Genomic DNA, 19,368 nt, shown 5'->3' with positions numbered 1-19,368 from the left:
GGGGGGGGGTGGGATGGGCGGGGGGGGGTGTGGGGGGAAGAGGAGAAAAACAGAAAAGAAAAAAGAAAAAAAAAAAAGAGGGGGAGGGGGGGGGGGGGGGGGGGGGGGGGGGGGAAAGCTCTGGGGTCAGAGCGGACCACAAGACCCCAGTGAGTCAGTGGCCTGGAATGTCCCAAGGAGGGGCTAACAGAAGGGAGGGGAGGATGGGGCCAGACAATAAGTAAGGAAGAGCAACAGTTAAAAGAATCAAGGTAGACTTTGTATTTTAGTCATTTTAGAGCTCCTTCATTTTCTGCTCAGTAGTAAAAAGATTCCTAGATTCAGAGCCCACCTGGAATTTGGGTTCTGCTAGTAATCAGCTATGAGACTTTCAAAGATTCACAGAACTTTAGAGTTGGAAGGGATCTGGTGGCCATCCAGTGCCAAGTCATCGATGAAGATCTGGAAGGAACCTTAAAGGTCTAAGATACTCATTTTACAGGTGAGGAAACTGAGGCCCCCAAATTTAGTGACTTCAAGGTCAGGAAAGTAGCAAGTACTTAGAGCTGGGATTTGAACTCAGGTCCCCTGCCTCTAAAGCTATTCTTCCTACTGCACCACAGTGCCCCTTCCTCTCTGCAAAGGGCAGAACTGGACTAGACGACTTCCAAGGGCCCTAACATGATGACTAATATTTATACAGCTGAAGGTTTGTTTTATCTCATGTAATCCTCACAACAACACTGTAAAGTAGGTGAGATACACACATCCCATTTTACATTTGGGGAAACGAAGGCTGACATAGGTTAAGTGACTTGCTCAGGGTCACATAGTGTCTAAGACAAGATTTGAATTTGATTCTAAATCTAGTGTTCTTTTCACAAGGAACCTCTTGGCTCTTTCAGTCACTGTTCTAAGGGCCCTCTCTGATGTTCTGTGTTCTGTATCCAGATGGCTATCTCCCATCACTTACAGTCTCTGTTCTTAGGTACCTCCCAACTCTGACTTCAGTGGATCACCCCATGGTCCCAGGTTTGCTAGGTCTCTGCCCACACAGAAACCATCCTTTCACCAAGAGGTACTCCAGGCCCAAAGGGTGAGGACATCTGGGTGATGGGGTGTGGTCCAGCTTTGCTTCCAGAGATAAAGCCTAGTTCATTGGCCTAGCCTTTTTTCCCATACATCATAAGGAAGCTTCTTCCTTGCAAAATGCTTTCCAGGGGCTCTGTAGCTGCATTCAGTTTTCCCAGGTGGCCTCTGGGCAAGGGCCATGACTACTTCCAGGTCAATCCTTCCTGCTTAAACTTTCATCTCCGAAAGGTGGAAATTTCCTAGAGAAGTAAGGTCAATAGTATACTCCTTGTTCACACAGTGTCTCAAAACTCTAAGGGTCTGAAAATTCCTCCCATTGTCTACCTTGGAGCTAAGTGGCTACAACCACAAACCAATTTCTTTCTGTCTTCACTTGGGATGAAGGCCTTTATCTCTATGGATAACAACCTGGTTTTGCCTCCCATCAGCCTTCCCGCTAAGTCAGGAGACAACTTGTCCAGCCAAGGATCCCAGGAGCCAAGGATCCAAAGAGCCACATTCTTGGCAACTGCCATTCCTGTGGCCATGCTTAAGGCTTTCCTCACCACCCTGGAGGGCAGGTATCATTAGCCCTACTTTACAAAGAAGTCAACTAAGGGACCAGAGAGCAGTGGCTTACCCAAGACCACATGGCTGGTTAGTAGCAGAAGCAAGCCTGAGCGGTTCTCACTTACCACCACATCCAGCAGCAATTCCTCTAAACCACATTGTCTCTGTCAGTTAAATATTCCATACCTTACCATATTTCTCCCTTCTCTCAGGAAAAAAAAATCCAAATCAACAACCCAGAATCCTCCCTGAAAATGATATAGGGACAGTACTCCTAGTAATGAAGAGGAGATGAAAGGAGAGGAGAGGAGGGGGAAGCAGTTGAGGGAAGGCTGAGTGGCCCTGGGCTCTGCTTTCCTGCCTGCTCTTTGTTGCCTGTTGAAACTCCCCCAGACCTTCCCCATCCCCCAGAGAATCACTAAATGGGCAGAAGCCATCGATCTTTGCTACATGGGGGCCATCTATGAAGAAGCCTCAGGGAATGCTAACATCATTACTAGCTGCCAGCTCTCCAGTACTTGAAAGTTCACTGTATACCTTACTTATAAACCACTGGGTCAAGTAGGGGGGTGTAGGGATTTTTATTGTTGTTCAGTTGTTTCAGACTCTTTGTGACCCTATTTAGGGTTTTCTTGGCAAAGATATTAGAGTGGTTTGCCATTTCCTTCTCCATTTCATTTTACAGATGAGGAAACTGAGATAAACAGGGTTAAGTGACTTGCCCAGGGTCACACAGCTAGTAAGTGTCTGAAGCTGGATTTGAACTCAGGTCTTCATGATTCCAGGCCCAGCACTCTATCCCCTGCAGCTACTAGCTACCCAGTGTAGGGATTATTCATACCCTTTTATAAAGGTAGAAACTGTGACTTCAAGATGGGGAAAGCCTTGGTGGAGGGAGGCCTCATTGCTAATAGGCGGTATGGCTAGGACTTAAACCCAAATCTTCTTCCTCTTGCTCATGCTCTCTTGGCCATACACACCATGTTGCCTACTTGTGAGAAGACTGGAGGGATGGGGTGGATACTACTGTAGGCTCCATACACTTGGTCCCTCACATTGCCCTTGCCCTCTCCCACCTGCACCTGTAGGGGAGGGCTTGGGAATTAGTTACCAGCACAGTTATTTCCTCGCCTGCCCTCACATGGCTGATATAAGGCAAAGAGAGGTTTATCCTGGGAAATCCAGTCATGTACATGTCCAGGACTACATCTCCCATCATGCCTTGGGCTTTGTTACTGGTTCAGAGAAAGACATCCAGTCAGGGAGGGGGCAGTGCTGTGTATATGTGTGTTTGTGTGTGTATGTGTGTGTGTGTGTGTGTGAGGGGGTACTGCCAGAAGCTTGGGTGAAGGGAAAGAAAGGGAGAGGGCAGCAGCAGATCCCTGATCCCCGACTAGTCACCAAAAGAAGGGTTTTTAATAACCTGAGGCTCGCGGCCCCCCAAATCACCTTAACACTTTCTAATTTACGGGCACTTTATCTGGATGTCCCTTGTGGAGGAATGATGAATGGGTTTGATAATCAGAGAGAATTATGTTCCTCAGGCGAGTGGCCCCAGCCCTAACACTGCTTGCTGCTTCCCTTGGTCAGACCCAGCTGCTCTACAGAAGTGGGGGGGGGCAGCTTGTAGGGGGACCCTTCACACAGTCAGACTCAGTAACTGCTTCTCATGACATCAGAGTCTCCACAAGGGCAAGGACTGTCTGAGCTCACAAAATTCATAGTATCCCAGGGTTGGGAGAGACCCCAGCAACCAAATCAGCTTCCACAGGAATCCTCTTTCTATGAGTGGTCGGTCATCCAGCTTCCACATGGAAGCCTCCAGGGATGGACTTACTCCTCCCACAGCAATCTGTTCCACTCCAGGACAGCTCTAATTGGTACAAAGTTGCTGGGTAAACCCCCCCCCCCTTCTGACACTGAGCAGAGACCCACTCTACAAATTCCACTTTGCTATTTGTTTTGTCCTCTGGGGCCAAGCAGAAAAAAGCTAATCCCTTCCCCTCACAACAGGCCTTCATATTTGAAGACAGCTTTCATGGTTTTCCTAAATCTCTTTTTCCTGTCCCTAATTTCTGACACCCTGGCTGACCTCCTCCTGAGCTTTACCTGCCCCTCAATGTTCTTCCTAAAATGTGGTACCCAGACTGAACACAGAAATCCACATATAAGCCAACTGGCAGAGAAAACAGTGAGACGGTTTAGCTGCTAGTTCTGGATGCTATCTACAATTGGTTATCTCATGGTCCAGAACAGCATTCTGCACACAGTAGGCGCTTACTATTAGTTCTTAGGATCATAAACTTCCAAGTCACTTTAGATACAACTAGTTCCCCCATTTTACAGATGCCAAGAAAAATTAAGTGATTGGTCAAGGTCACACAGGCAAAGGCGGCAGGACCCCAGGGAGAATTTGAACCCTGATTCTCTGGCCCTAGAGTGGCTGCTCTCTCCACTGTGCCATTCTGCTTCTCTAATGGGAAGTGAATCAAATTGGATTTCTTCCAATGGGTTCGTCCTCAGGGCCTAGGCAGCCTTGGACAGAACCCAGTATTGGACACCCATCTGGGCTCCTTCACTGCAGTCTCACCAGAAGGCAGGGGATTAGATGGCATTGGTGCCTCCAGGACCTTTTCCATTCCAAAGAGAGGCCTGTCAATTCCTAACTCTGGCCTGGATGATGGGTCAATTGGAAAATTAGCAAAATGTTTCCTAAGCAGCTACTATGGGCAAGGCTGTGTGTGTGTGTGTGTGTGTGTGTGAGAGAGAGAGAGAGAGAGGGGAGGGGAAGACAGAGGAGAAGAAGAGAGAGAGGGAGAGAGAGAGAGGAGGGAGGAGAGGGAGAGAGAGAGAGACAGAGAGAGAGAGACAGAGAGAGAGAGAGAGAGAGAGAGAGAGAGAGAGAGAGAGAGAGAGAGAGAGAGAGAGAGAGAGAGATCTTAGAATCACAGACTTTTAGAATCTCAGAGCTGGAAAGGAACCCTAGTCCACCTATTCCAGCTATCTCAGGGGGCACAAAATACCATCTAAGACTTTCCTGACAGGGATCAGTCACCCAGCCAGCCTCTGCTTGAACCCTTCCACTGATGGGTAGCTTAGGTCTTTATGTGACAGCCTGTTCTGTAGTGGAATAGCTCAGACAGGATGATAAAACCTTCCTCTTTATAATTTGATGGTCCCAGGCCTTCTGGGGTCACAGAAATTGGGAGCTGGGATGACCTTCAGAGTCCAAATTGTGCCCAAGTAGAAATACCCTCTACAGCATCTCTAGCAAGTGGTGATACAGCCTCTGCTTAAAGACTTCCACTCTTTAAGTTCAGTTTCAGATAGACAACAACCTCCCAAGCCAGCTCATTCTACTTTGGGACAGCCTCAATCATTAGAATGTTTTTCTTTATATGGAGGCACAGCCAGCTTCTCCAAAACTTCAATTACTCTAGGCTCTTCCCTCTGTGCTCAAAAAGAGCCAATCTAAGCCCTGTTCCCCATCTCAGCCTCTCAGATATTTGAGGACAGCTCCCATGTACCTTATAAACCATCTCTTCTCCAGGCTAAACATTCTCAAATACTCCAAGCAATCCTTGTATTGTCCTCTCAACTTATCCCAGTTGCCTTCCTCTGGTCCCCACTCTAGTTTGTTAATGTCCTCCCTGCATGGCCAATGTGGAAATTAAGATGGTCAATGTGGGAAGTAAAATGGCCAATGTGGGAAATAAGATGGCCAATATTGGAATTTGTTTTGCCTGCCTATGCATACTGGTTACAAGACTTTTGTTTTTCTTGTTTATTTCTCAGTGGGGGAGGGGAGAAGACAGATGCTTGTTAAATAAAAATAAAAAAGTTAATTTAAAAAAATGTGCTTCCTGAAATATAGCTCTTAGCCTTAAACATGATGGCATAGATGTGGTCTGACCAAGGCAGAGTTCAACAAGCCTATTACCTTCCTTGTTTTGGGCACTGCGTGTATTAACACAGCCCAAGATCCATTTAGCTTTGATGGGCTGCCTTGTTTCACTGGTGAATCGTATGGAGCTTTCTATCCACTAAAAGCCTCAGATCCTTCTCACAAAACTATTTAACAGTCTAACCACACCTTCTCATCCTTGTACTTGGGGTTACAAAATAAAATGCCCAAGAGTGGGGCTATACATTTATCCCAATTACATTTCACGTGTTAAATTTGGTCCAACATTCCAGCAAGCCAAGATATTTTTGACTCCTATTTCGCCACCCAACATGTTTCTTGGCTATTTCTTCCAGCTTGCTGTTCTCCACAAGTCTCATATGCATGCCACGGATACCTGCAACCAAATCACTGATAAAAATGCTGAACAGCACAAGACCAAGGGTAGAGCTATCTGGGGCATTTCACTAGAGACAGGTCTCAAGTGGGCTCTGAAACATGCTATCATCCTGCCAGTTCTAAATCACCTTCAGTGTGTATGTTATCATCCAAACCAGTGATCTCCAAACTTTTTTTGGACAGTGTACCCCATAAGTAAAACACTTTTGAGCACCCCATCTACATATCAATTTTAATGAATTATATAACTATATATATATATATATATATACATGCATACATACATGGTTACTCACTGTCCAAACCAAAACAAAAAATGTGGAGGAGGGAGGCTTTTACCAGTCCCTGCCTCGGAGTGTAGACCTTTTGAGGGTCTCCTCCTGAAGCCAGAAAGTGATCTTGGTGGCAGAGGACAGGTAAGTAGGACATAGATGGCTGCTTTAGGTACCAGGTGGCTGGGCAGTTATAACTGCTTTGAGGCTAGAGATGGCTAGAGAAGGAGGAAGGGACTAAAAGTGGTGGGGAACCTGCAATCCTCGAGGCCACGTGTGGCCCTCTAGGTCCTCAGGTATGGCCCTTTGAAGGAATCCAAACTTCCAAAGAGCCACACTTGAGGACCTAGAGTGCCATGAGGCCACAAGGTTCCCCACCCCTGGACTAGGAGTTTGTACAGCATAGGGAGGAGATGAGGAGGGAAGAAAAAGTGTGGCTATGTCAGAGAAATCTCATGATTAGCTATTTCAAGACAACTTTTTGGCCTCTGATTGGTTAATCTCACATTTCTTGGGCTCATGTCCTGGTCTTCCACTTTGTAGATCACTGTTCTACACTAGCTTTATGGGACTTCCTTAGAGTCACAGAATCTCAAAGCTATAAGGGCCCCCAGAGAGTATGTAGTCCAAATGTCTACATACAATTTTCTTAACCTGGTGTTTATGAATTTAGTTTTAAAAAATATTTTGATATTCAACATAATTGATTTCCTTTATAATCCTATATATTTTATTTTATTACTTTTTTTTTGAGAGGGGAAGGTAGGGCAATTGGGGTTAAGTGACTTGTTCAAGGTCACACAGCTAGTTTGTGTGTGTGTGTTAAGTATCTGAGGCCAGATTTGAACTCAGGTCCTCTTGACTCCAGGGCTGGTGCTCTATTCACTGCGCCACCTAGCCATCCCTATATATTTTATTTTAAACACTGAAAAACAGCATTCTGAGCTTCACCATATGGCCAAAGGGCTCCTTGTCACAAACAAAGGTTAAGGACTGTTCTACAGCATTCCTAAAGGAGGCTCAACTTGAAGATTTCAGCTGCATGGGGAACTCAATCTCCTCAGAGAAACCAATTCTACTTTTGGACAGCTCTCATTCTTAGGAAGTTTTGTATTTCTTTTTTTCTCTAATGGAATCTGCCCATTGCTCTTGGTTCTGTCCTATAGGGTTAAACAGTACAATTCTCTTCCATGTGATGTCCCTTTGAATACTTGCAGGTAGCTATCATGTCCATCCCTGAGTTTTTATCTCTCTAGGATAAACATTCTCAGCTCCATAGAGGAATCTATGATCTAGTTCTGGAGACAGGATAAAGAAGACACACAATATGAGACTGTGTTTATGCAGTGGGGGAAGAGTGGTAAGGCTGAAAGAGCCTAGGGAAAATGGAGATTAGTGTTGGCTAGGGTGGTCAGGGAAAGCTTCCTGGAGGAGGCAGGAGGCCAGTGAGACCTTGAAGGATGAGTCAGATTGAGGGGAGGCAGAAGGGTGCTCCAAGTGTGTGCAGGGAGTGGTGGGTGGGGTTTTAAAGAACTTAATGTGGTAATGGACAGAGGCCGATGGAAAAATGTGTGAACAAAACCCCTGAAAGACAAGTATGATGATCAATGCAAAGACCCCACAATGATGCCAGAGGATCATGAAACATGCTACCCCCTCATCCACAAAGCTGATGGACTCAAAATTAAGCAGGAAACATACATTTTGGGGTATGGCCAATGGGGGAATTTGTTTTGCTTGACTGTGCACAGAGTCATTAGGAGGATTTTCTTGTTCAATTGAGAAGGTTGCTGGGAGTGCAGTGAATAGAACACTGGGCATGTAGTCCAAAAGAGTCAACATTCTGAGTTCAAATCTGGCCTCAGACACTTTATTAGCTGGGCAAGCCTATTTGTTTTAGTTTCCTAAATGGCAAAATGAAGATAATAACAGTACCTACCTGGCAGGAGTGGATCAAATGAAATCATGGTGTAAAATGCTTAGTATTGTGCCTAGCACAATGTAGGTACTACAGAAATGCTTATTCTATTACATTCCAATTGGGGAATAGGTGGGAGAAAAAATAAATGCTTAATTGAATAAAATTTCTATACATATACATATGTGTATATGTGCACATGCACATACAAACATGCATACATGTATAGATACATGTAAGTGTGCACGCAAGCACACACACACACCATAGATGTTTTAAGAAGACCCAGAAGGAGCGTGACCAGAGGACCCTGGGGCTCAATCCCCTTAAGACCTCAAGCAAATCCCTTCCTGAATCTTGGCCTCAGTTTTCTCCTCTGTAAAATGGAGATAGTGCCATTTACCCCGCCAATCTCAGGAGCCAGTTTAGATAAGCCTCAAAGGAGATAAGTATGCAAAGGGCTTTGTAAATGTCACAGAGTCCTTATTGCCAGTAGGGAAGCACCCCTGACAGTCTGGGGAAGACCCCTTTCTCAGAATATTGCTGTTAAATGAAGAAAATGCATAGGATCATAGTAAGGAAACTGATTATTATCAAGATACATTTTTCAAAATGTTAAAAAAACAAATTCTAGGATCAAAAGGGGGGATGGGGAGGGGGAGGGAAGCTGTCTTTAGGGACCCAAGGAGTGTCTTCTGTTATCACTACATATGAGCCAAAAGGTATTTTTTTCAGGGTGCTTGGGCAAAAAATGGCAGCACCTGCATCTTTAGCAAATGAGGGAGGGGGGAGTGATGGCCTAGGGTACAATGTAGAGCTCTCTTAGAAGAAGCATTTATAAAATGCCTACTGTGTGCAGAGTCCTAGATACTGACAAAGATGAATTTAGATAATAGGATCAAGTTCTGGAAGGGTCTTCAAGTTTAACTCCATCATTTTACAGAAGAGGAGAATGAGGTCTAGGGAAATTAATTGATGTGTACGAGGCCACAGAGGCAGTGTGTCAGTCATACGTAAGACCTGAAACCAGGTCCTTTGACTTGAGAGTCATTGCTCTTTCCCTGTTACTATTCCCTACCCTCATTGAGCTTACCACCCGGTGGGGGAATAAAGAACTTAGCATTTTAGCATAATAGCAACAGCAAAGTACTAGTGGAGGTTTGAGGGGAAAGGGTTATTTGCTAGTTTTTAGGTAGAATGGGGTGTAGGCCAAAAACAGGGAATAATATTTCCCAAAACAGGGAAGAAACTCACCAGGAGAGGAGGGGATTGGTGAGGAGGACGGGGAGAAGAATAGCAAGAAAAATATGTCAAGCTTGGTTGAAAAAGGCAGTTTCAGACTAGTGGAAAAAGCTCTGGACCTGTAATCAGCACTCCTGAACCCTAATCCTGCTAGTAGTGGGCTTGTAGGTGAAGTATTCACCCTCTTGGTGCCTCAATTTTCCTCTTCTGTAAAATGGTAACAATAATTGTAGTACTGTTGGGATTTTTTTTTTAAGGAACTTTGTAAACTTTCAAGTAACTATGTAAAGGAGAGTTATTATTATTCATGAGGGGCCAGACTCCACCTCCAAGGCTGGTATGTGACTTGTGGTGGCGTCATTTTTCTGTTCGGGGGTAGTTCCCTCACCCTCCCTTGGACAGACAAGTCTCATCTTTGGGATGATAACAAATGGGTCACATTACCCTTCTAACTAAGGCCTTTGTTCATTTCGGTGCTAGTCTTTTGCAAGCAGCTTTTTCACATATCCTCACAGATCTGTTTCCCCACCCTCTCGCTCCCCCCCACCAACTCTGGGCAAGGATTATTAGCCCCATCTGAAAGATGAGGACACTAAAGGCTCAGAGAGGGAAGAAATTTGCCCAAGGTCACACAGCCAGAGAGAGGCAGCACCGAGATAAGAAGCCAGGTCTCCTGTTTACAAGTCTAAAGCGTCACCACTATCCTCACCGCTGCCTCTGTTTCCAAGAGACATGTTTCTGGGCCAGACAGACAGAGACAGATGTCCAACACCAAAGCAACCCAGGGAGAGAAGCTGACAGGGACCTTGAGCTCCAGGCCTGGGTAGCCCCACCCCTGCCTCGATCCTGGCTTATGGCCTTGATGGATGACCTTGACCCCCTAGCATGTGCAGCACCCCCCTTCCCCCAATGGAAGAGAGGGGAGGGGAAGAGGGCTGCAGCCAGCCTGAGGCTCCCAGGGGATTGCTGTTGGTGCTGTCCTTGGCCCAGGCTCTGCTTTTCCTTAGCACCATGAATTGTGCCATTGGCTGCTTCATCCCTCCCTCCACAGCCGCACAGCTGCAGGATTTGGCTGAGGTGACCCACCTTAGGGGAGGGGGTGTGGGGATCCCTGTTTGCCCTGCCCTTCCCCCTAAGCTACCAGTAGCCAAACAGCAACGACAGAGAGGAGGGGAAATACAGCTAAATGGGGGCTATCTTTTCCCAGTCCACCAAAAAAAAAAAAAGAGTCCACATTGCTTATGAAATGAGGGGGATTATATATACAAGGAAGTCTCTGAGGTCCCCTCCAGCCCTGACATTCTACGCTCCCTTTCAGTCTAAACATTCTGAGTTCTATGTTCTAAGGCCCCTTCCAGGCCTGACATTCGATATGTCATATCATCCCAGGGTCCTAGTCCCAAGGTTCTCCTAGGACAAGGTATCTGGAGGACCCTCAAGCTCCTAGCCTCTAAACTGCTCCTTGAAGGGGGATAGATTGGGCAGAAGTCCTGTTCTTGTGGCTTCTTCTAGCTACCTTCCTGAGTCTGGCTGGCAGCAGCAGTACCCCCCTCCCCCTTTTTCTTTCCAACCTACTCCTTTTCTCTGATCTTTTCTACACTGGGGAATTGGGTAGAGAGTCAGAATCAAGCCCTGACTACCACATTTCTCTCCCTTTCCTCTCCTCCCCTCCCCAACATATCAGAAGGAAAATAAAGGGCAAACCTCCCATATATAACCTGCTTATCCCCTCCTTCCAACATAGCAGATACCCTCACAGTGGTCATCTGCAGATGAAAGCCAATAAAGTGTCCAGTTCACACAAGTATTAAGTGCCTACTCTGTGCAGAGTTTATTTATTTGGATAAATAGCAACCTTCCCTCTGGGACAGAAAGCCAGGGGTTCAGACCTCAATGATCTGAATTCCTGTCTATGGATCCCAGTTCCCTATGTCCCTGGCCTCAATCACATACATAGGTAGTGGTGGAGAATTAGGGTGAAAGTTAGGGACTAGTTTCTGCTGAAAGATCCAATCTCAAGGACCACATCCCAAATCTGCCTACCCTCCATGCACCCAAACCCACAGATCTGACACAAAGCAGTCCACCCATAATCAAGGGATCAACAAATGTTTACTGGTATGCTTATGGTGTGAAAGGTGATGAGGAGGAAAATTCAAAGATGCAATAGACCAGTCACTAAGGTATAGCCACCTTCCCCAACCCCTTCCTTCATTCAGCCCAAGTCCTGGTGGCAGCTCCTAAATCCCAGAGACTCCAGACCACTCGACCTCAATGGAAATTCCAAGAAAATCACTGGCTCACTGGGGTCCTCGACCCTAAACAAAGGTAAATAAACTGCAGCACCGTCCCCCCCCCCCAATCTTCTTCAGACCCTCAAAACTGGAAAGGACAAGAAAGGACTTGGAATGACCTCTCCCTTTCTCTCAGTCCTGGTTGATCTCCAGGAAACCGGATCAGAGGCACAGGACTATAATGGAGAGAATGTCAGAAGAGCAGGGTTCGAGTCTCAAGTCTACTAAACAGCTGTGTGACCCGGGACGAGTCATATTCCCCCTATCTAGGCTTTAATTTTGTTTCTTCTGCTTGACGAACTCCGCCTCCCCCCCATGGACTAGAATAGATGCTTTCTACCATTCCTTTCCTAGCGCTGGGGCTGTTTTGAGCCTATAAAACCCGAGGAAAACCTATTTCCCCAAGCCCAAAGCAGTCTTCCTCCCGATCCCAGCCTCACTAGCGTCCACCTGGGCCATCCTCCCACTACCTCCCACCCCGGTCATACCGGGTCTGGGGGCTCCGAGAACTGGGACTAGGGCACCGCTGGGTCGTGTGTCCCGCCCTGAGAGGTGCTGGACCCCTCCGCAGCGCCACCTCTTGGGGGCCCAGAGCAGGTAGCTCTGCTACCCAAGCGAGCGAGGGTCGAGTCCGGTCCTGGGGGGTGTCGAGAGGGCAAGTGAGCACCGGCGGCGCTCGGCCCCCTCTAACTCGGAGGGGGCGGGCTCAAAGGCCCGCCCACCGACTCCCCCACGCACACAGGGGGCGGTGGCTCTCCCCACTCCTTCCTTCCCAACCGATGCCCCGCTCCACCCCCCACGGGCCACCCCGAGTTCGTAGCAGGCGACAACTAAGTTGTCCCAACCCCTCCACCTCCCACGTGCAACCGCCCCCCCAACCTCACGTGACGGAACCCCCCGGGCTCCAGGGACCAATCAGAGCCTGGAGGCTGCAGCGCCCTCGAGTCGGGGGTGGGGTGGGGGGTGGAAATGCTTTATTCCCCCCCAAAAAACATTTCCCCACAATCAGGAGATAGATTCTTCCTTTGTCCCTTTGTCTCTCAGTCTGGGGGCGCCAGGGGGGGCTACAAGTCAGGCCTGGACACCTTGAGCCCAGAGCCGCGGGAGTCAGAAGGAGGGGGCGACCAGGAGAAGGGAAAAAGAGACTGGGGGTGGGGGGATGAGAAGGGTGGAGAGGTAGATAGTCGTTCCCCACCCAATTCACTGCCAGCCTTGGCTGCGCCTCTTGGAGATCTGTAATCCCTCTATTGCACGCCACCTGCCCCTTGCGGCTCCGGGGGCTGCCAGCCTCCACTGAGTACCCGGGGACTCTACCAGTTCCCCCCTCCCCCCAGTTCACCCCAATCTCTTTCGCCGCTACAGCTCCAACCGTGGGGAGTGGGGGGCGGGGGCCTAGATTTGCAGAAGCCCGTCCCCCCCCCCCAGCCCCTCCTCCGCTATAGCGCCTGGCGCTCCCGGCCCCCGCCCCGCGCTTCCCGGGTCCCGTGCAGGGCGCTTACCTCGGCTGCCCGCGGTCCCCGGAGAGCGGCTGCGCGCGGCTCCCCGCGCCGTGCCCTGCGCTGCGCTCGGCGCGCACCTGTCCCTGCCCGCGCTGTGGCGGCAGCTCAGCCGGGCATCCTGCGGGGGGGAAGGGGAGGGGGGAGAGGGGGGGGGAAGGAGAGGATTCGGGGGTCGGCTCCCCCCCTCCCCCCCGCACAGCCGCCGCCGCAGCAGCTGTGCGCGCCCAGGCAGCGGCACCTTGTTCGGTGCGCGGGCCGGCCAGGCTAGCTCCGAGCGGCAGCTGCAGCGGGGCTGGGGCGGCGGGGGCTGGGGCTGCGGGGAGGGGGGTGGGGAGGCGCGGTCTTGTCCGGTTCTGTCCCCTCCCCTCCAGCCCCCTCAAGCCCCTTCAGGCCCTGGGCGCTCCCTGAGGGCCCCGGCTCGGGCAGCTCCAGGGCTGGGTGGGCGCACCTCCCGCATCTCTTGCACCCGCCGCGGCCGCGGTTGAGGCTCTCCCTCTCTTCCCTTCTCTTCCCCTCCTTTCCCCTCCCCAGCCCGGCCCGGCCTCAGCCTCAGCTTCAGCCTCTGCCTCTGCCTCAGCCTCTGCCTCAGCCTCAGTCCCTGGCGCCACGAAAAACCCGGCCCGGATCCTGTCCCCGGATCAGCCCGCCCCATGGAAGGGGGGGGCGCGCGGCGTGGGGGGCCACCCCCCTTTTCCCACGCACCGCAGCTTCCGGAGTGACGGTCCCCTTCAGGTCTCTAAGAGAATGAATCTGTCCACCCCCACCCCCTTTTGGGCAGAACACAGGGTAGGCGGAGGGTGTTGGTCCTCCTGGGACAGTGGACCCAGGAATCCCGGTTTCCAGGGCCTCAGAAAGGAGACTGGAAGCCCCACTCAAAGCAGAAGCCCTATCAGAGAAGGAATGCGCCTTTGGACAAGCGCTGGATATAAATGGGTCAACCTGTGTACTCCCCCCCCCCCAAGGGGGAAGATGGGGAGAGGGAGGAGGGATACAGAGACAGAGAAAGAGATGGCTGTCGGCTCAGATAGCGCCCAGAGAGACTGTAATTGGTATTGGGGAAGATGAGGCTTGCAAATTTCAGTCCCCACCTCGGGCTGTATCCTTAGCACCCCAGCCCTATGTACAACATGGCATGAGTGTGTGTGTAACATTATATATGCCATCTCCTTTGGTAGATGGACACAGATACACACATGCATATGCATGTCCGTTTACTTGCATGTATATCACATGTACAAGTGGGCATGCATGTGTACCTGTGTGTATGCATCTGGCAAAGCCACTGGAGTATGCAGTCTGTGTATTGTTGTACAAGGCACCCATGTATTGTGTGTATATACACACACACACATATATATATATACACACACATGCACAATACATGAAAATGCATATTCTCCAGAAACAATCCTAGCCCAAATGGTCTCTAATTATTAATAAGTATCAGATTTAGATACAGCAGAACTTCCTATTGAGGGAGCAGAAGGACTCTTTCCGTTCCCCTCCTCCCAGCTTTGATTTAGACTCCAGTGGGCCTTGAAGCAGGATCTGGTCCATCTGGGCCTCCCTGCTCCCATACTCCCAACCCTAGTTGCCCTGAGAGGCCTTTGGACCTGGTTAGTCCATTAAAGTGTTTCCTGCCAGTCAGTGATAGAGCCATTCTGTAGAAGACCCTCCTGCCCATTCTTGAAACCTGGTGATGACAGCCAGGGCCAGTGGGCTTAAACAGACACATTGTCTATGGGTGGATTATTCTTCAAGGAGGAAGCCCAAAGGGCTGGCTCTCTGGTCATAGAGTTTAGGAGACCATTTGCAGCTGCTTCCTCAGAGACTTGGGGGCCTTTGCTTGAAGCCAGAGGAGGGCAATGGAAGGAGAGAATGCAGATATATATCCCTAGCAAGCCTAGTGGGAGATGGGGCCAAGAGAGGGAGTGGGGATCCAGGGCTCCCTTTGATCAGTCAGTCATAACTTCAGAGGACCACAGAATCTAGGACTTAGCATTGCAGATTCTTAAAACGACAGAATCGAAGACTCATCAGTTCTTGGCATCATAGTCTCATAGCTGAATGTCAGAGCTGGAAGGGACTGTTGAGTCAATTAGTCCCATTCTCTCCCCCTCCCCCCCAGCACAGAAATCCTCACTACAGTGTTCCTTAGTCAGTCTCTGCCTATTTCCATTGTGTGCCAACTCAGATTATTAGGAAAAACTAAAAATGCCCAGTTAATGTTTGCTCAGAGCCTAATGAATAGCTCAGACTGGCAGAACTGGAGGAATTCAAGGGGAGATGGAGGACAGTGTCCCTTGCTCCCCTTTCTGTCTTCATCAAATTTAGTTGTCCTGTTTACTTCCCATTTCTTCCCTTTTCCTGCAAGGTAGTTAAGCCCTGGAGTCTTGGGGCAGTGTTCTTTGCTTAAGGCTTCCAGGGCCACCCCTCCCCCCCAGTACATGGCCAAAGTGCCAGGTAAAGGCCTGCAAGGGCTCACTCTGTCCAGCAGGAGGAGCTCTGGCTTGTTTTGGGGGGGGTACCCTACAGATGTGCAGTGCAGTCATTGTGCTGGGTGAATGAGTAAGGGGCAGTCATTAACTTTGGTGCTGCTGTTCTATGGGAGCTAGAGCCCTGTGCCAGTAGGGCTTCTCTAGATCAGAAAGGCCTGAGGCTCCATGAACCCGATCAGCATCCTCAACCCCTCTGCTGACAGACAGAAAGGCTGCCTGGTGGTGACCACATTCTGCTGATGGCCAAGCCTTCCTGTCTGGCTCTAAAGGCAAATCAACCAGGACCACAGCACCAGCTGTGCTGAAGAGGCCTCCCTGCCCCCTTCACCCCTGTCCCAGGAGCACCTTTTTCCTTTCCCCTATGTTCCCCCTTCCCCCTCTCTCCCCCATGCTGCCAAAGTGCCAGCCACATTGCTAAGAGAGAATATTTTCCCTGTCATACATCAGTATTAGGACCACTAGAAGTCTTTCTGTTCTGAGGATTCCAAGCACTGGGAAGAAAACCTGCTCTTGTCTTAGGCCTCCCTGTCTCCTTGGGTGTTATAATCATAGAACACAGAACATTGCAGCTGGAAGAACCTAGAACTTGGAATTACCAGGGTGAGGAGGGGCTTCAGAAAGGATAAGGCTAGTTCTCTGATTTTACACATGGGGAAACTGAGGCCTAGAGAACGAATATGACTTATTCAAAATCACAAAGGAAAGCTGTGTCAGAGCCAGGACTAATTCAGGTCTCCTGACTCAATCTAGGGTTTTATCTGCTACAGCATGATTTCTCCAGGCCTACCAACACTGATTCATTCTCTCCTGCCTGTGAAAGGCAAAAATTCATAGGAGGTCATTTTTATGGCTAAGGCAGTTGTGGGCAGAGGGTGAAAGGGAGAACAGAACTAGGTGTCCAGCTTGGAGTCCCTCCCTGCCTGTTAGATTGGCCTGGAAATCTTGGCTTCTCCAGATGAGGGAGGGAAAGACTAATAAAATGTAACCAATAACTCATATGAGGAATAGTGTGGATGTGAATATAACTAATAACTATTACAGAGAATAGCGTGGACAAGAAAAAAAGTGGAAGGATGTCCTTTCTCCCCTTACCCACCCCTCTCTCCCCAACACACCAACCATGCATTAACCTCCCCACCTCCGGTTCTACTCACCCTGAGCAAACGACACCCTTCTGTTTTACACATCCAAGGAAGATTTCAGCTCCAATCTCTTCCTCCAGAGCCATTGGACTGAAAGGAGATGAGAGGCCTTGCTCATTTCTGCTCGGGTAAGAAAGCTGGCCTCCCTTTAGGCTGGGTACACGAGAGTGGAAAGTCTGATATGTGAACTGCTTTTCCCTCTGTGGGGCTTTCCATCTGAAGGGGTTGGACTAGGTTCCTTCCAGCTGACATTCTATAATCTCTGTTCTAAAGGATCTTTCCAGTTCTGACATGCCAAGTTCTCTGTTTTAAGGGTCCTCCCAACTCTCGACAGTCTGTGATTCTATGACTTCCTCTCTTCTGGGGAATAGTCAGGAAAGCTGGGGAGTGGGTTACAACTGGGTCTTAGAACAAAGGCCTTCTTCCTCCATCAGGCTAGGAGGTGGAGGCAAGGGTGCCTGCTGCCCCCTTCCTCTTGTCTTCTCCAGACGAGCATCTACCCCTGCTATGAATGGGTCTTTCATGGCCCAGAGTCGAGGTCACCAGAGAGTCCCCTCCATGGGAAGATCCTATCAATGATCCCCTTCCCCACTCCCTGTACCACTGGGTTAGAAGTTTGGTCAATGGCCTTTTTTGGCTTTTGCTGAAGAGGAAAGAGGGAGGGAAGGAGGAAGGTGGGGGAGGAAACAGCAGTTGCTCTGGGCTTGGAGGCAGAAGATGACCCAGTAAGGCCCAGTGAGGGACAATGACTTACTTGCCCAAGGTAAGTACAAAGCAAAACTGGTAAGTCTTGACTTGCAGTCTGACCTCAGGAGTCACTCTGATTATCCCCATTCTGGTCTTCTCTTCCTAATCAAGACCCTTAGACTGGACTCTTGGTTTCTAGTCATGGTTAAACTACTGACTTTCTTTGTAGTCTTCGGCCAAATCGTCTTCTCTCTCTAGGCCTCAGTTATCTCTATCTGTGAAATGGCTTTGTGGCCAGCCCTTCTAACTGCCCCTACCAAGAATTCAGCTTGTTTGTTTTTTTTTTTCCTTTACAAACAGACATCCTGGCAGCCCAGAAAAGGGAAGGGAATATCTAACCCAGAGGTGGGGAGGATGGTGATCAGTGCAGACCCATTCTGGGAAGAGAAGGGAGGCTGCATTTGATTTGGGAAGAAAGCACTTTTTGCAGGCCAAAGAATTTATGTATTCTAGGCCCTTGGGTCCAAAAACTTGCTGTGTGATACTGGGCAAATAAATGGGAGTGGCTCTTCTGCACCAACCAGAGGGCTGTTTGAAGGGGAGTTGGAAGCTCTGTTCCTTTAAGGGTGCCTCACCTACCCCACTTTAATTCAACCTGAAATCCAGACCACCCACTTTTAGGGGCTCTGGCTCCCAGGGCCACCCTTCTCCTCAAATACCCTAACCTGACCCCAGGAAGAATCCCAGTGGTGGGGAGGGACTATGACTATGGAAATGAGGGTTGATTGGCTCAGGTGGGCAAGAGAGGTAAAGGGCTGACTATGGAATCCCCTTCTGGGAGAGGGGCCCCCTTGGGTCCATGGAAGGAATTGGAAAGACTATTTCTTAAGGCCAGGTGAGATGGGGAACAATGACAAGGCAAAACAGATTCTCCCAGCCCAGAGCTCTCCCTGTATCTTGGCTTTGAGTGTAGGGAAAAGGGTAGTGATCAGGGTCTGGGATTCACCAGCATGGGCTGAATGTGGAAGAGAGGGCACTGACCAGTGATTCCCAGCCCAGAGCTGCCTCAGGCTCCTGGCTTGGGCACAGGGACAAAGGGGCAGTGGCCAGAAGCCCTGAGACCAGCCCTTTCAGTACAGAGCCAGGAGCCCCAGGCTTAGGGGGTGGGGGTGGGAATAGGGTAAAGAGCACAGCCAGACTGGCACCAGCTTGGACAAGGAGGATCAAGGCCCAGGTGCCCAGGAGCAGCTGTCCTGCCCTGTAACTGCTACTGAGCCTCATAGACATAATTGTCACTTGACAGATTCCTCTTCCCCCAAGTTCCCTCTTCTTCCACCCCCCCCCAAAAAAAACAAAAACAACAAAAAAACGTCAGCTGCTTGGCAGGCCCAGCAGATGTGAAATAAATTCTCCCAGAATCACAGGCTCCCAGCTGGCCTGCCCAGCATGATATGGCTGTTGAGTGCCAGGCAGGCACTACTTTGGCATCAGGGTGCCCACAGGCATGGCTCTTAAGGGGAGATCACTTATTACAGACCCTATCACCACCTCACCCCTGGAGGAAATAACTCACCCCACCCCTGTCACAGCACTTCATCATGTCATCTTGGGGGAAGGGAGGGAAACTAGGGCCCAGAAAAATGTGTCACTTGGGTCACATAGCAAATAGGGAGTAAGGGAACTTCCCTAGCATTCTCCAGGTCTAAAGATTCTTCAGAGGCCTCTATGTTAGAGGGTGGGAGGACACTGAGGTCAGACAGGTTTCTCTCTTGCTTCTCCCTTCCCACCAGACTCCTATATGGGAAGGGTCCCCCTCAGACCCTCATGTTTCCAATTCCAAATCTGTCAGTTGCATCTTGGGGTAAAGAGGGAAGAACTGAAGAAGGTTCTCTC

General features: G+C 49.5%; 1 protein-coding gene across 2 annotated transcripts in view; it reads right to left on the bottom strand.

The window, feature by feature from the left end:
• The window catches only part of SEMA6B (semaphorin 6B), a 44,705-nt gene extending 31,414 nt beyond the window's left edge, over nucleotides 1-13,291 (bottom strand). Inside the window, exons 1-2 of one of the 2 annotated variants that reach the window (XM_069086778.1) lie at nucleotides 13,149-13,291; nucleotides 12,138-12,286 (exon numbers count right to left, since the gene is read on the bottom strand). The gene's annotated coding sequence lies outside the window, so the exon portion shown is untranslated. The remainder of the gene's footprint in view (nucleotides 1-12,137; nucleotides 12,287-13,148) is intronic. The other variant, XM_069086779.1, reaches the window with a different exon arrangement.
• Between the last annotated feature and the right edge of the window lie 6,077 nt (nucleotides 13,292-19,368).

The sequence above is a fragment of the Petaurus breviceps genome, unplaced genomic scaffold (genome assembly GCF_028583685.1).
Source record: "Petaurus breviceps papuanus isolate PSGF00001 unplaced genomic scaffold, PetGlider_PUasm1.0 180, whole genome shotgun sequence".
NCBI classification, from domain to species: Eukaryota; Metazoa; Chordata; class Mammalia; order Diprotodontia; family Petauridae; genus Petaurus; species Petaurus breviceps.
This window is presented reverse-complemented; position numbering and strand designations above follow the sequence as displayed.